A 13,446-nucleotide genomic window follows, 5' to 3' on the forward strand; every position below is an offset into this window, starting at 1 on the left:
CATAACTTTGGCACTCGATCTCCGTTTGACGCGTACAATAGCTCTTTAGAAAGATCTATCCGAGCAATATAATTTTGGGAAGAGCAACATCAGTCCATGGACTTATGTTGCTCCCAGATTTCCTAAAAACGTCATTTAGGGCCTCAAAACGACTTCGAAAGTTCAAGACTCGAAAAACTACTAAAAATAGTAAATTGTGCTACAATTACATAAACTGAAAAACTGAAAGAGACAATTGTGGGGGTCTAAATGGGATAGGTGGGTGGCCACCAACATCCACCTGGATCATTTGATCTAACTCCCAAGGCGTCTCATTAACCCTCATTGCGATATCCTTAAATCTAACTAATAATTGGGATTCATATTTAGGCTTACTGAACTCTTTATTTAAAGCATCCTTAGTCTCCGCTAGCATTTCAACATGATGATCAGAACATTACTTAATATACCATTTCAACGCACAATCCTGCAGAGTGGTGACTAACTGCGTCTTCTTTATATTGTCATCAGTAATCTACTACGCCATCCATACAACATTTGCAACAAACCAAAATTGATCAGTATATTCGCTTTCTATACCCTTAAAAATCGGTATCTTCATTATATTCTACATGTTGAATGGTGGTGGTGGTGGTGGAGGTGTGGGTGAAGGTGTATGCAGTGGGCATGGAGGTGGAGGTGGAGTGGATGGCCGATGTGTCTGTGAAAAATCATGTCTTATCAGTTGAACAACACTCTCTAGCAAAGCCTCTACCACTCCCTCATTGTCACTCGAAGTAGGTCTAATCAATGGGCTATATTCAGGACCTAATTTGTCTCTATCTCTGAATAATTTTCCACTTCATGTAGCTCCAAACATCAAGGAAATGGCATAACCCATTTCTCACACAAGAGAATCTTAATCTAGGTATTCAAATATCTCATATACTTACCTCGCGATCCCTTGAAGAACCATCGCTCTACTTCATTGTAGCTGACTAAGGTATCAACCACAAAATCTATAACAAATCTTCATATAATCCAATCGAGCTAGTGGTCTACAGTGCACATTACCTTATCTTCAGAGGCTTCTAATCGTCATGCGAACTCTGGAGTCCACACCATTGGACCGTCAAGCTTGCACCTTCCTTGGTCATCTGCCAACTTGGCTATCCATTCGTATAGTTCGATTTGGAAGGTGCATATTTCTTTTTTGTGTATTTTCCTATACAATTATATGTCCAACCACTGCTCCTTTGACAAGCATGGATTCCTATTCTCCCACGCTGCAAATTCATGAATTTTTCTATCCAACCACTTCTCAATTTCCTTCTTGGTCAGATTTTGGTAATGTGATATCACACATCTCCTTAAGCAAATTCTAGTCGTGACAATGGAACCATTTGTTGGCTTAGTGGGTCTTGACCAAGGTTCAGAGTTAATTGTGCCAAACAAAACCCTATAGTACTGGCCCTTTTGGTATCAACCCGCATAGCGCAGTCTAAAGTCTCACCCAAAGTAGTATGGGGGGATGCTAGAACCAAGTTTCCGCATCCAGAGATCAGTGTGATGTCTTTTATTGCCCTAGATCTACCTTCGGGTAGATATATATGCCCCTAGGACTTGGTACTGCAACTTCCTTTAAACGAGGGGTCTTTGTGGATCCTTAACATATGAATCTTCCACTTACGCGCACCATAAAATAACCCTAGATCTGAGGTCGCCCATATCTACGTAAGTATTTAATAAACATAACATAATGTATTATAATCTTCACGAAAGTATTTAACATGCATTGCGTACAGTTATCAAAATGTATCCCATAGAGTCGCACATCAATAGATCAATATTTTATAAAGACATTATTGAATCACAACATATATTGCAATCATAATTAAACATAAGTAAAATATATAAACACAAGAATTCTTCAACAATCTGTTTTATTGATATTCAATATGGGGTTACAAACTAAAATCTTCCCTACACACTCAGCTGTAGGGGTCCACACACTCAGTTGCAGACTCTATTGTAGTCCTTTGCGCACTCAGATATAAATCATTTCCCTCCTCTATGACTCACTCCTCTGCGTTACCTTCTATCGACTCATTACATCCATCATCATCAGATTATACCTTAGATTCTCTAAGACACACCTATTTCTATAATCCCATGGCCTACGGACCATGGATGGATCTCTAAACCAACTCAACTTTATATAGTTAGGTGGCTGAAACCCCTTTTACACACGCTTCACATCCACAAATCACAGAGACTTTACATTTTTTCCCCAAAATTTACATCAAAACTTGGGTTTTTAAACCCAAAACTAACCTAAGGGACCCCATCCCAACATGTCACTAAGCCTGGAAGAAAGTATGGAACTGGGCTACACATTTTGGTGAAACAAAGATGCTCGATTGAGAAATTTTAAGTGTTCAAGCCAACCAACCATTTTTAAGCACTAGATCAATTCCATTTAGCACTAAAAAATAGCTAGATCCAACATTAAAATTAATCGGACTCCTGTCTAACCCCGAGTTAGGAGACGTTAGGAGATTGTTCTAAGCTAGCCCTGAAGCTCGATCGAGCCTCAAAGTTGGAAATACCTTAAAATTGTAAGTATTTGAGAGTTTAAAAAAATATTAATTACATTTGAATAGGTAATAAAAAATGGCATGGATTAATTTATCATTACATTTCTAGCATTATGGTGTATAGATTTGAAAGAAGATTCTATCACACATGAAATTTAAATTGTAATATTATTATATTATAATGTGCTAATTTAAAAATTAGTAAGAAAATTTATCAATTTGATTTTAATAAATATTATAATTTTTTATATGAATAAGTGTAACTCAAAAATGTGATTTTGACGTTGTTGGAAATGTATATTTTATAAAATTCAATGAAGAGTTAATTAAAATGATTCTGTTAAAATCATATCTATTAAAGTCACACACACAAACACACACATATCCACTTGTTCAAGAAAATAGTTGTAATAGTTCTAATTTATAATTAATATAGTTGTAAAGGATGCAATGGTATTTCCGGTTATAAATTTTGATTGCACTCAATTCTATCCTCAATGTGCACAAGTGCGAAGTATATATAGAAATTTTTACTCCAGAATTAAGTTTGCAATATATAATTTTAAAATAATAAAAACATAAAGAAATCATAAATTTTAAAACATTAATGGACAAATTTGAATTTAAGTAATTTAAATTTAAATATACATATGAAATAATTTTTAAAATAATAATATTATAAAATATAGTTTAATTTCACTGGTAACAAAGTTAAAATATTTTATAATAAATTATTGATATATATTATAATTATTTTATTTGTGGTAAAATAAAATAAAATTTGGATTTATGATTAAGGAAAATTGTATTTTGAAATATATTTGAATATTTATAAGATTTATTTTTGTGGAATTAACAAATTTTATAATGCGTATTGAGAGGCTTGTTTTTCTTAGAGAGTTTCTTAAACCCTCGATCAAGTTATTTGAAATTTGAATTTCAAACACTTGATTGAGCATTTTAAGCACTTGAGGTCCTAAAAAGCTGAGTTTTAGCTCCTCTTAAAAGAATTGCCAGCACCATTTTGTACCATAGTTGATCCTTAAGTGGCTGAGTTGATTTTGACATTTTCTAATTCATATGTTATTTTTTATCTAATTTCTTTTAAACATAATGTTTGAATTTTTTTTGGATAGTTTCAAAATGGTCGACTTCATTTACGAGTTCTCTTCAAAAGCGTACTCTTAGTTTTTCAGATTATTTAAACAGTTGAATTTTTATTTTAAGTTATTTATTTATTTATTATTTTATTTTATTTTACGTGAACACGTGTTGGCTAATTGGGGCTTGACCCAGGTTCGGAGGTGATTTAGCCAAACAAATCCCGGTATTACTAGCCCTTTCGGCAACAGTCCGCGGAGCGCAGACTAAGGTCTCACCAGAAGTAGTATGGGAGGGTGCTAGAACCAGGTTTCCGCACCCTGGGGATGTCTGATGGGTTCCAAGAGGTCCGCGGTTCAACCCTGCATGACCGTTGCTGCGCGCACTTATTCGTACCTCGCAGCCTAAGCTACTTCCTTCACGTAGCCTTACTTAAGGCTGAACGCTTCTCTTCTACATTATTACCCAAGACCTCATTATATTCTATGGTCAGTTGTGTTAGTGTCGGTGTCTTCATCCCTCTGTTAGAGATCAAATCCTCTTGTTGCATTGCATATTATGTGTCCCGCTCAGTCAACTGCATTCCATTAGGCGCATGGATCATCTGACGGTAGTGGCTTCTCCTACAGTTTCCCTCATGTCATTTACCTGCTAGCTCATGTTTATTCATCAAAAATTGTATACGGTCACCTTTTTTGTCTTAAAAATTGCAGAAGTCTTTTCTAGGGTTTCCTTGTCATTTAGGTGTAGGGTTTCATTAGGGTTTCATCAAAAAAGGGTTTCAAAAAGTCCAATATTAACCAGCAAGCACATGGGGAGGTTCCAGCATCAATAAATTTCATAATCAAGTGTTCCGAGATGTGTTTTTCCTCAAAACTCTGTTTTGAGGAAAAACAGGGTATCTTTAAATTTTATTATACAAATTCATGTAATTTATTCCTACATATGTAAATTGCTTCACCTGCAACCATGGTCACTTTTCCTAGCCTCAGTAGCTCCAACCCCCTACAAAACAAGCAAAACCTAAGTCATTCAGTTCATCACAAGCTCTAATAAGGTGAAAAAGTTCAAAACAGAGTTAAAATAAATTCATTCTCAAAACATTATAAAAGTGGGTTTTGCCAACCAAAAAATTAAAAGACTCCTTGTATATAAGTCATGTCTCCAATTTGAAAAGCTCATTTACATTTCAAAAACAAACTTGAGTAAAGCAAAGTCGTGTTTGGGGGCGATTAAGAGAAAGTGGGAGAATTTGCCAAAAAAACAGAGGCATGGTGCATTGGGAAACTGGCGCGGTGCACATAACTGGCGCAGCACATTGGGTTGTGATTTCCAGTGAAAATTTACACGGGCACAGCGCACATAACTAGCACGACGCATACAGCCAGAAAGCCTGAAACTTCCAACAATTCATTCCAAATCACCCAAAATGTGTGGATTATCATTTGTGCAAGTAGGCTGAGCCTTCATCACTGCTAGTGAAACAATTTTTTATGCAATTTATCGTGATTGTCTTATGGTGATGGTTTTAAAAAGAAATCGAACCCTATCTCTTGAAATCTTTTAAAAGAAGCTGTTGCCTAGGGTTTGAACAATTTTTTTGGCTACCAAATCCATCTTTCTATTCCCTCACCACTCCCTTACTCCATTTTTCCCTTGGTTTCCCTCTTCCCTAAATTCCACATTCCTAAAACATCATCTATTCCTACCCCAATTCCCATTTCCCCAAAATCCCAAATACAAATTCCCAAACCCTAGTCCTATACCAAAAACTCCCAAATCATTCCCTAATTTCTTTTTTCCCTAACTAAACCCTATCCTAAAAGTCCCTAAAATCCTTCATTTTTCCTTCCCTTACAGTCCCTCATATCACTTTTTCCTTGGTGACAAAAGTCAAAACAAATCAAAAATCACCTTCTCATCAAGACAGTTCATCCACTAGCAGAAATGGCATCTAATCCCTCATACGATTATGAAGAGGAGACACAATGACTCACCTACAGAGGTACATGCACCCAGGAGGCCTCATAGAGGTGGCAAGCATATTCGAGAAGAACCAATCACTCTTACTGAGTTACAGGCCTGCCCTCTTGCCATCTCTTGTTTCCAGCACCAATCCTACTATGAATTTTGTGAGAAGGTTGCTAGCATTCAATTTCATCATGAGTTGGCTCGTTTGTTTGTGTTGCATTTACATGATGGTCAAACCACTCTAGCTGGTGTCACTTTCACATTAACACCAGAATCTATTTCACTAGCAACCGTATTCCTAACATTGGAGAGCAATGGAACAAAAGGCAAAAAATTGACCAGCAACATTATGAACCATACATCAAACCCAACTATTTGAGACAACTCAGCAGAGTGTTTCATTTCTGGTACCTCAAAGATTCTTATGCTCCTTTGATGAAATTGATCATGAAGTATTTCAGCTGTGAGGGTCGGTTTTCCTGTTTATATGCTTATCATATCAAGTTGCTGATGCATTTTACCAGGGTGAGGATGATGAACCTCCCCTACTTCATGTGCTGAAACATTGAGAAGATGACCACCCTAGTACAACACAAGACTCCTCAGTAGCAGTTCAACAGTATATATCATTTTGCTCTCATTAAAATTGTGGTCATCCATTAGCTTGGCTTACAGGGCATCACTTAGGAGGACTTCATTTCTCGTGAGTTTTTCAGAGCTCCTCGGGGACCTTCAGAGGCTTTGCATGAGATAGGTGGACCTTCTTATCAGCATGAGGGTCATGAGACACAGACCGCTAGCATGCTGATGTTTATCACCTATCAAAAGGGCACCAGACGATTGTTCGCAGCAGCTAAGTGAGTATTATCTACATCCGGGGTGGAAGGGATCTCGCTTCTGTCATCAGCACAATAGGTTTAGGACAAAGGCAAGAGGCCACTACAGGATGAAGGACCATCAGGTGAGCGTGAGACTGGTTTCATTCTCATTGAGGGTGATGATACTGATATGGGCCCGCAAAGCAAAAACCTCAAAGAAGTCATTCAAGAGCAGTAGGCAGACATCAATGCCTTGTCCGTCAACTTGGATAGGGATAAATGGACCATACAATACCTGGAGCAAAGGAATAAGCAGCTTGAAAACCAGCAAGCGATTATGGAGTTGCAAAACATTCGGGAGAATTGCCAAGCTGCCCAAACGAGGAGGATGGAGCTCACTTCACCTGAGCAAGAGGTTAATGCCAATCGAGAGTCATGGCTTGAAAGAGCCAATATCCACTTGGAGAGGAAGTTAGGAAAGGCCATCAATGAGAATAATATGCTGAGAAACATGGCATATCATTATTTGTCAAGGAACATGATGTGCCAAGCTAGAATCAGGAGCTTGAAGGCAAAATTGAAGAGAGCATCCAGGAGGAAAAAGGAGCATGAAGGACTTCAGATATTGGCTGAGGCTTTCTTGGCCCAAAAAAATGCTTGATGAAGAAGACTCAACCCAAATTTCAAAGAATTTGGGGCACTTTTTTCATTTTTGAAATTTTTGGCACAAAAAACAGGATTTTTTGCTCTATGCGCTGCGCCACGTGGCACTCGCTTTTGATAGGAGCCTCTAAATAAAAAAAACTCAGCATTTTTGGATTTGCCATGAAAAAATATGCTTTCGTAACAATGGCCAAGAAATTTTGATAGGTTTTGAGCCCTCAAAAAGGTCAAAAACACTCAAAAAATGACCTCACTGCCCCTATTTTGACACACAGGAAGCAATATTGGGAGAACTGACTTTTGGAGGGGCAAATGGAGGCCAAATTGGAAAATTCCACTAGGGTTAGAAAGTAGACAGGCAGAAATTTCCAACAAGCAAATTTGGAGTGAATTTTGAAATTTGGAAGGCCTTCAAAAGTGGCTCCAAACGGGCGCTACGCATAGAGAATCAGGCGCGGCGCATAGAGGAAATTTGGCCTAGTTTGACCAGGAAAGCTCTGTTTTTCGCTCAACTTTTGCCAGTTTGGCTTTTTCAGATGCTTAGTGTCAAATTTATGATGTAATTTAATATAAATTTATGGATCATGATGTAAATATGTCAAATTTTCACTTATGGAGCTAGATTCATCTGTTAAAAAGTTGTTTGAAATTGAATGAATTAGGTACCTTATTTCTAGAGGCATGTTGTTCTGTTGCCTGATTTCTAGTTCTCAGTTTAGAATTAGTTGAAACAGCTCCTAAACATGTGAGATCGACCCCTCGAGGCTAGGATGAGCTATGGTTTGTCTATATTATGTTGTTTTTCAGTCATTAGCATGGTTGGACTTTTGAGAAAACCTTGAGCTTCATTGTACACTCATATCAGCATTTTGGCTAAGGAATTGAGATTAGGATTTGCAGCACTCTTTGGGATCCATGTGACAATTTTTTTTGGTACAGTGCTTTCCTTCGTAATTGTGAATTTATTTATGTGATTATATGCCATTATCTCTCTTATTTCTTCTCAGCTAAATCAAACAAGAGTGTAAGTAGAATCCATTGAAATTGCAGTGCTCTACTTGAGGTTTGCTTTAGTATTTGATGTTTTCAGCTGTTTGGAGAGGATCCATGAGCTTTCTTTCCCTCTTCAGGTCCTCAACTGTCTAATCCTTCCATCTCATTTAATTTTAAGTGCCAAAAACAATTGCCTACCTTGCCCCATTGATATCTCTGGAAGATTGAGCCTCAATCCCCGTACCCCAAATCAGCCTTTCTATCTGAGCCAACAAAAACATCTTTTCATTCAATCAAACTCTTTCACACATATACCTAGCCTAAGATCAGTATTTCTATCAGTCATCTCAAGCCCTCATCGATCATAATTTGCTGAGATTGACTCGGAGAGAGCCCTCTCCCGACCTGGCAGGGCTAGCTACCAGGTTAAGCGTGGTTTGATATTGGCCCTGGATCCTACCTTCCTCAGCCTGAGGTAAATCTAGGCACTAACAAGTTTATTAACTTAGCTTAACTGTATGCTTTCATTTATACTTAACAATATTCACCATTCATAGAACAATGCGCAGTAAATAGACAATATAATTGCACATGATATCAAACATGTAATAACATAAGAACATATGTAGTATACATAGGGGGAATAATATGAGGTACAGAGGGAGGTACCCAAGGGAATAATGTAATAATGAGATGGGCCATAGTAATAAATAAGGTGTTAACCCATATCATGTAAGGGACCACAAGTAGTTAGCAATAATGTAATAAGCCCGTGGTATTAGATAGATGGTATTGAGAGAACCATGGTAATGACCCATGGTATTGTATGTATGAGGCCTATATAGAGGCTAAAGACTCCCCATTGAGAGATGTAAAGGCTTATTGTATGAATAGGCATATGGCTTAAGGAGTGTTCTCCTTCCTTAAGGAGTGAATGTATGGTGTTTCCCTACCTTAAGGGTTTGATCAATAAAGAGGCATTTCTATCTATTTCATATTATTTCTGGGTTTATTTCTATTATCATATATTTTCAGATCAGATCTATAACAAATGGTATCAGAGCACTTTCTTAGGCAAAGAAGAATTTATTTTTTATTTTTTGCAGGAAGTTTTTGGGACGGCAAATTTCAAATCAGATATGTACATTCTGGTGAAAAATCTATAGCATATAATTGCAGATCTGGGTTTTTTATGAATAAATACCCAAATTGAAAAAAATTCGACCGAATCAGAAGCTGGATGAGGGAGTTATTGCTGAATTAAAAATCGGTTGTGTTGCAGACATTTTTTAGGGCGACGAGTTTGTAGATCCGATCTTTATGTTCTTGTGCAAAATATATAGAATATAATTGCAGATCTTGGTTCTTTTCAAAAAATGTCCAATTTCAAAAAAATAATCAATCGAATCGGATTACGGATGAGGGAGATATCGCTCATTTAAAAATCAGCTGTGTTGCAAACATTTTTCGGGGCGGCGAGTTTGCGGAACAGATCTGTATGTTCTGGTGCAAAATCTACAGAATCTAATTGTAGATCTAGGTTCTTTGCAAAATAATACCTAAAAAAAAAATCAATCAACTCGGAGTATGGATGAGGGAGATATCGCTAATATAAAAACAACTCTTTTTCACAAATTGTTGTAATAGTGAGACAGCTGAACCGCGAATTTGAAATTCCAGTGCCTAGATCAAAATTTGATGGCTTTGAACTGGAAATATGGTTAGAAAAAATGGAAAAGTATTTCACTCTAGAACACATCGTAGATGATGAAACTAAACTAAGTGTGACAACCATTTACTTGGACCACGAAAGATGGCAATGGTGGCAGTGTCATCAAAAATGTTATCTAAGGGCAATTACTTGGAAGATGTTCATAGAATCCATTTGTGACCGCTTTGACCCTAAATCTAATTTTTTGGGTCCTCTTACTAAGCTCAGATAGACAGACACACAACCTAGCAAAGATTTTACAAGAAAGAAGGAAACCAAGAAACCTAAAGGGTTATTTGTTGCTAGTATCTCCTTATTGCAGGTTCATAGATGTATTCAGAAGGAGAAGATCATTGTGTCTATGAATCCTAGCTGCAAGCATAATTTTATCAATGTTAATTTGGCAAAAAAAATTGCAATTTCCAGCAAAAGACATTGAAAATACACAGTTTGATGATGAGGATGTTCAAGTTTATAGGGATTTGAAGCTTTCTATGGATAATTATGTATTGCATTGTGATTTTTATATTTTAGGTATGGATAATTTGTGTGTCGTTTTGGGATATCCTTGGATGGAATATGTGGGTACTGTCAATATTAATGTGCAAAAGAGATTCATGAAAGTCTGGTATAAAAATAAGAAAATAACATTGCAGGATATTTCTATTAAGACCCACACAAAGACTATGGAGGTAGAAGCACAAAGTTCTAATGACACTTGCATATCACCACCCACATCACCCTGCAAGAAAACAACCGACAAGATGGCAACAAATTAGCCACAAGGACAACAACGCCCGCATCACAGATAGAGAGGAGCGACGATCCACCTACTACACATCAACACAGAAGAGACGCCAGGGTCAACTTCCATCTCAAGCAAGCGAGACACCAGCTAGATCGAGGGTTCACCTTTCTTTTGGATGGCTAGAATCATGTGCATGGTACCAGTGGACTACTCTTTTGAGTAGATCTTATTATTTGTGTTCTTCGTATTTTTCGGGGGCAAAACGTTAAGGGGGGTGGAATGCAATATACCTAGACGAGATAATATGGGATACAGAGGAAGGAACTCAAGGGTATAATGTAATAATGGGACGGGCCATAATAATAAATAAGGTGGTGTTGATGCCTCGAAAATTGTTGCAACAACATTGGGAGATAACCACCCGGTCCGGACCTTAAAGTAGCTCCTTTTCCGTTTGGTGTGGTGGCTCCGACTAGTTTAACTAGGTCCAGTTACCTTCTCCCTATTGGAATTGGTTTATGATGCTTCTTTAACTACCAATAGACAGGGATATCAGATCACTTCTTCTTGCTGATCAGGCAAGAGAATGACCCTTAAGCTGATTTGGGTTCAGCCAAGCCACAACTAAAGTTTTGCCTCTTTGAGAAGAGGACTTAAAAGAATGTAGAAATTACTCTAAATGCAAGCTTATTCTATGATGCAAGCAAAAGAAACTAATCTAAATCCTATCTTAATTAGGTAGATATAGATCTAACCCAACTAAGAGCAAGATAATTAAAGTATTGGGATTTAAATATGTCTTGTTTATAATGAATATCAAGTTAATGAAGTAGTTCAATTAACTGATATTATGGTTACCAAAACACATCCTATTGAGACCTCTTAACTGAAATAATAAACCAACAACATTCAGGAAGTAGTTCACAAAAATGATATTAATTATCAAATCAGTAAATCCAATAATTGAATAATGACATGTGGAAATAGTTCACAACATATTACCATTCAATAAATTAGTTTTATAAGACAAATTTCTAAGTAAATAGTTACTCAGAAATCAGATTTTAATTCATAAGAACAGAGATACCTAATAACAATATTGAGACAAATTACCCACGTTGACAATAGTGCAGAAACATGAACAAAATGAGACATTCATGTTACCATAAAATTGAAATTGATATTTGAAACAGTAGTATTAAAAATACCAATTTATTGCATCCATTTCTTTGTTCTTGGTCTCCAACGGCTCTTTACATTGCTTGAACTTCTACTTTCAAAGCTAAAGCCACAATAGTGCAAACTTTGCCCTTCATGTATAATTCAAGATACAAAAGGAAAATCCTCAATAATCCCCAGATCTGAGATTTTCTCTCCTCCCTTCTACAACTCTAAGTTCCAATTACAATAGTGCTTTTAGAAGTCTAGAATTGTAGAGGAGAGCAGCTCTTTATTACATTCTGCAATCTATTACTTATACTATTTGTGAAGAAATTCTTGAGAGGAAAGTTTGGTGAAGAGAAATCAGCCAAATCCAATTTTATTTGCTCAAAAATCCTGATCTTCAATTGCTGGAGCATTCTCATTGATTGAGATCCTTTCTCCATATTTCTTCCACTGTTTTCCTGCAAAAAGAAATCGAAATAAATTAAGATGCAATTAAAATATCATTTCTGGCAATTAAATGAAATCCAATCAAATTCTATTTAAATAACTAATTAAAAATAAAATATAAGCTCTCTATTGATGTTTGGGGTGGTTTAATTGGCCAAAGATATTATTAACCAATGGATCTTCAATTAGAAGAGGCTTTGGACAAATGAAAATGAAGAAAATAACTCAGAAAATTGATTTTGTTTCAAAATTCGAAGCTTGATCTTCTGCCTGATTTTTGACCCAATAAATGATTAAATCTATTAGTGAAACCTCCTCAAAAATTCTCTCCTTGATTTTCTCTTTCCAATGAGCCATCCTGGGCCTCATTTGGCCAAGTATAACTCAATCTATGAGCCTCCAAAGTTGATGGATGAAATCTGGCATGAATCTGGAAATTCTGTTGCTAGGCTAAAAATATTGTAATTAAAAACTAATCCTAAATTAGTCTCTAATTAATTCTAATTTAATTGCTAATTATAAACTAAACTAATTATTAATAAACTATTTATTAATTAATATATAACTAACTATTATAATTAACTAATTACAAACTATATAATATTAATCTAAATAATAATTAAATTTTATTTATTTAAATTAATTATATTATATATATTAATTAATTTAAAAATTATTATTTAAATTAATAAATATTATTTACAATATTACATTAGCCCTACACTATCTCACTTCATTTATTCACTCATCGTATGAGTGAGTTTTGAAATTGAAACAAATGTAATCGTTATAATATTTATGCCTTAATGCCCCTTTGGGTAATGGACCATGGTTTGACTTTTCGCAATCGGAGCATCGGGGTATGGAGGGGTTACGTTAAACATGTCCCATACGAGAGCTCCGATGCGATGAGTTTTAAACTTTGTTTTATTGCATTTTGACTTATGTTTATCGGATCGGGACATGGCTATCGGGCTTTTAAAATAATACAATACAAAATCCCCAATTTGATATTGGCATCGGGATATGGCGTAATATCGGGGTTTTTTAAAATATGTTCCGAACAAAACTTCTGACCCGATCCTCCGATGCGATGAAAATTAATTTTTTTTATTATATTTTTTATTTTATTTTATATATTATTTTTATATATTAAATTTTAATTTAATTAAATTAAGATTTAGTATTATTTTTTATTTTCGTTTTATTTTAATGAATTTTAATTAAGTTGTGAAATTATTAAAACTATAG

Source organism: Pinus tabuliformis, chromosome 1_2 (genome assembly GCF_031772625.1).
Source record: "Pinus tabuliformis cultivar Carrire ecotype Pingquan chromosome 1_2, CPIR1, whole genome shotgun sequence".
In the NCBI taxonomy this organism is placed as follows: domain Eukaryota; kingdom Viridiplantae; phylum Streptophyta; class Pinopsida; order Pinales; family Pinaceae; genus Pinus; species Pinus tabuliformis.